The sequence below is a fragment of the Colobus angolensis genome, unplaced genomic scaffold (assembly GCF_000951035.1).
Source record: "Colobus angolensis palliatus isolate OR3802 unplaced genomic scaffold, Cang.pa_1.0 Scaffold81, whole genome shotgun sequence".
Classification (NCBI taxonomy): Eukaryota; Metazoa; Chordata; class Mammalia; order Primates; family Cercopithecidae; genus Colobus; species Colobus angolensis.
This window is the reverse complement of record NW_012121932.1, coordinates 11,188,332-11,192,946: the sequence shown is the minus strand read 5'-3', so window position 1 is coordinate 11,192,946 and position 4,615 is coordinate 11,188,332. Positions and strand designations below refer to the sequence as shown.

The 4,615-nt window shown below is 47.5% G+C and overlaps 1 protein-coding gene across 1 annotated transcript in view; it reads right to left on the bottom strand.

The window, feature by feature from the left end:
• CAPN2 (calpain 2, (m/II) large subunit) overlaps positions 1-4,615 on the bottom strand; it is a 73,425-nt gene that overhangs the window by 66,576 nt on the left and 2,234 nt on the right. The window lies entirely within an intron of this gene.

The window sequence follows — 4,615 nt, the reverse complement described above, 5'->3', positions numbered from 1 at the left end:
GGGGCACTGTGGTTTGCAGAGCAAACGGGGGAGAACATGAACATTCTGAGCCTTACTTGTCAGGACACTTCCAAGTGCAATGGCCACAGTCCCCGATGACTTCCTTACTTTGAAATCCAGGGAAACCTTCTCAGTTCTTACCTTCTGTGTCCAGCAGCTGCCACTGCCACGGTTGCCATTCCCTTACTTTCTTCCCTCTGCTCCCATGGACACCTCTCTCTCCTGGTTTTTCTTCCACCTTCCTGGCTGTTCTTTCTCAATCTCCTTCACCAGCTCCTTCGTCTCCTTCCTCCACTTGTAACTTTGTGGATTTTTTTCCCCCTCAAAACCCACCTAGGTCAACAACCCCTATGCTTCTCATTTCCAGTCACGGGGGCCACTTGGAAATGTATCAGTGCTTGGGGGAATATCACCAGGACACTTCCACTGGCCGAGGCTGCGTCTCCCTCTGGGAGGTGGAGGTGAGTTATGTCCTATCCTCCTCGTTTTGTTCTCTTCTTGATATATATATATACGAGGAGACTTTTCTATGGACTTAGAGATAGTAATTTTTTTTTTTTTTTTTTTGAGACAGAGTCTCGCTCTGTTGCCCAGGCTGGAGTGCAGTGGCACAATCTCGGCTCACTGCAACCTCTGCCTCCTGGGTTCAAGCGATTCTCCTGCCTCAGCCTCTTGAGTATCTGGGATTACAGGCGCTCGCTGCCATGCCTGGCTAATTTTTGTATTTTTAATAGCGATGAGGTTTTGTCATGTTGTCCAAGCTGGTCTTGAACTCCTGACCTCAGGTGATCCACCCATCTTGGCCTCCTAAAGTGCTGGGATTACAGATGTGAGCCACCGTGCCCAGCCAGGTTCTGGAGATACTAACCAAAACGTCCTTTTTAATTTTGCACCTCCACGTGTCAGTCTCAGTTTTTATTTGACATATTTGTGCACTTTACACATATTTACACATATTTGTGCACTTAATCTTCACAGTTAGTCAAGGGAGAGCTTATCGCCTCATTGTATGGATGAGTAAACGGAGGCCCAGTGGAGCAGCTGACATGTGTTGTAGAACCAGCCTGGCTGCCAACACCTAGACCACGGTCCCCTGGGGCCTGTCCATGCCCAGTGTAGGAGGGCAGAGGGAACGGCAGGCCCAGGCTGAGGAAAAGACCCTGTTTTCTTCCCCTCCCTCTTTCAGGTCCATGATCTGAATCCAAAGGAGATCAGAGAGAATATGAATTCCACAGGGCTGCAAAGAACGGTTTCATTTGAAGATATTTCTTTCTCTTGTGAAGCAGCTGCAGGGTTTCTTCTTTCCTCATAGCTGTAGCATGGGTATTGGACAGGCCTGTTAGACGCCGCTCAGCAGGGAGGGGGCTTCTGGAGGGATTCCAAGAGCTGAAGAGGCAATGGAAAGGCTTCTCCCTGGTGTTGCAAAAGATGGGAGGTGCTGACAGTAGAAGGAGAGAGGGAAACTCTGGAAAGAAATCCAGCAGCCCAGACAGTTTTCTAAGCCCCTTTTCTTTTCCCAGTCTGTTGGAGCTTAGGGTATTACATCCCACCCTTGCCAGGAGGCTAGAGCCGAAGCTGCAGCCCTTCACCCACCAGTGCTATCTCCCAGAGGGGTTTTCATAGCTGGAGTTCCCTAGTAGTAACTTTACTAGTAATACGTGAAGTCTTATATGTGTGGGGTCTGGCAATTTTCAAAATACTAACTATCCATTCTCTCATCTCTTAAAATGGGGAAATAATATCGACTTTGCATAGTTCTCAGGGTTGTTATAAGCGTCAAATCACAGTGTATGTGAAATTATTTGGGGAACTATAAAACCTTAGATGCTATCATTGTTATCGTCGGCAGCAATGGCGCCTTTCTTCTAAAGGCACGTGAGTACTTGGCATGTGGCAGCAAATCCTGTTTTCAAGCTTCCTGATGTATGGAACAAATATAGAGAAGCATGCTTTTCTCCACTGCGTGGGAAGTGATCACCTCAGATGTCAGCACCACAGGGTGCTGGGAGAGGAGCTGGCCCCATCCATAATTCCCGTCAGCCAGCTCCCTAACAAATATGTCTCCAAGCCAGAACAGGGAGCTTACTAAGCAAAAACAGCTACAAAACAAGCCTCCAGTCCCCTGCCCCAAACTCCATCTACCATCCACATTTTATTTTTTTCATCCCTAAGTCCCTCCCACATCGAAATTCTAGAACTATCTAGCCCAGATATATGCTCAAGTTTACGTGGTAAGAAAGCCAAAGTAGCACTCTGCCACTCAGTCTTCCGAGGATGTTGTCATGGTGGTCAGTATGTCATTTCCCCAACACATCTGCTGGGGCAGAAACCAGTTTCCCCAGTATGGTTCAGTGGTGGTTCTCTGCGTGCAAGATCACCAGTGCTTGTCTAAATTGTGATTTAGGTAACCATAGGAGACACTTGGCTCTATCTTGCCTCTTTGTTTTGTCACTTTGCCCCATTCCATTTCTTTTCTCAGTCAGTCCATGGATAGACTTGTTATCAGGGAGTGATATTGAAAGTATTCCAAACCACTGTAGTGCTAACACTGGCTTACTGAATGGGAAGTTGGTGTTGGCCCAGGGGCAGGAAGCCTCCACTGAGTTAGCCATTAATCCTGTAGTGGATGAACTGGGTGAGTATGGGAGTTGCCAGGAAGGAGCTGGTGGGCCAGGGTGCTGGAACAGGGAGGGACAGGATGGGGCTCAGGGCAGCCAACTACCCATCTTGCTGTGACATATGACAGCCACCCAACTCCATCACCTACTCACACTGGGGCTCCACATTTCCCCTGCTTCCGTTACATTTGTTTTATGACAGTCTAGACGTGTTTCTATGTTTTCCCCTCAATTCAATGTTGTATTTCCCCTGAGATCAGGAATTTTTTTGTTGTTGTTGATATCCTTGACCACCTCCCTCCTTCCAGGCACAGGGCTGAGCCCAGTGACATCTCATTATTTCTGTGGCCCACCTTATTGCAGGGCTGAGATTTCAGATACCGTTCTCATCTTGCTTCCCTCAGCTGTGGCTCCCTTTGGTTTTCCATTCTTGTGTCACACTGATCATGACTCAGTGGCAAACTAAGACCTCAACTGTGGGTCTGAGACAAGTGTCTTGGTCTTCCTAGACCTCAATTTCTCCATCTGTAGAATAGGGAAAATGGTGCTGACAAAGCAATTATCAGATGGGAGGATACTTATAAATATAGCTCGAGTTGCTAATGCAATTCAAAGCAGCCTTTGGGCTGCCCTTCTGTAGAATAAGGCCCTAGGTGACTGAGGCGTTTCACACTTGGAGATCCATATGAAAGAATCCCAGGGTTGGATGGAACTTTAGGGGTCTTCAGTTCAATGTTTTTTAGTGTTTTTTTGAAATAGAGTCTTGCTCTGTTACCCAAACTGGAGTGCAGCGGCGTGATCTCGACTCACTGCAGCGTCTACCCACTGGATTCAAGTGATTCTTGTGCCTCAGCCTCCTGAGTAGCTGGGATTACAGGCATGCGCCACCACGCCCTGTGAATTTTTGTATTTTTAGTAGAGATGGGGTTTCACCATGTTGGCCAGGCTGGTCTCAAACTCCTGACCTCAAGGGATCTGCCTGCCCCAGCTTCACAAAGTGCTGGGATTACAGGTGTGAGCCACCACGGCTGGCCCAGCTCAATGTTTAACAAACTTTACTCAGCAAAACATGTTTCATGAGATGTTCATGAGAGGGTCTGTGGTGTGTGTGGATGTGAGTGTGTGGTTTTTAGTGATCAAATGAATTTGGGAAATGCTTTATACTTTTCCCTCTTGATGAGTTATAATGTGTATATTTTAATATTAAAGGCTCTGACAAGTCCTGTAGCAAAGATTTCTGTTTAACCAAGTGTGTCAACTTGAGTCCTCTGGGAAGCAAATACCAAAGCAAAGTTAGACAAGCAAGAGACATTTTAGGGTAAGTCCTGTGTAACTAGAGGGGAGAGAGAATAGGAGGAGTCCGGAAAAGCCTTCAGACTGTAACATAAGCCTTACGCCTATGAAAAGAGAAGGGGAAGGAAAGGCGGTGTGGTAGGAGGATCCATAGACGGCAGTGCCACTCTGAGAAAGCCTTGGCCAACCCAGTGGGGATTCTGGAGCAAAGGTGGGCCAATAAAAGTCTGCATTGCGCAGAAATGACCAGCCCAGTACCTCTACTGTGGTGTCATTGGCTGCAGCAGCCTGGAGAGAACACGTTCTTATCTCAGGTGCTTTGCACATGGCCGGGCACAGCACATTGGGAGGCAGAGTTGAGAGGACTTCTTGAGCCCAGGAGTTTGAGACCAGCCTGGGCAACATAGGGAGACCTCCATCTAAACAAAAGAAAATCAAATGCTTTGCACATATTTACTCATTTAATCCTCAGAATAACCCTATGAGATAGGTCTTGTCATTGTTTCCATGTTTACAGATGAGAAAACTGAGGCACCAAGATATTCAATGACTCACCCACAGTTATACAGTCAGTGGGTAATGGAGTCGGCATTTGAATACAAAACTGCTTTTGGGGCCAGGCGCGGTGGCTCAAGCCTGTAATCCCAGCACTTTGGGAGGCCGAGACGGGCGGATCACAAGGTCGGGAGATCGAGACCATCCTG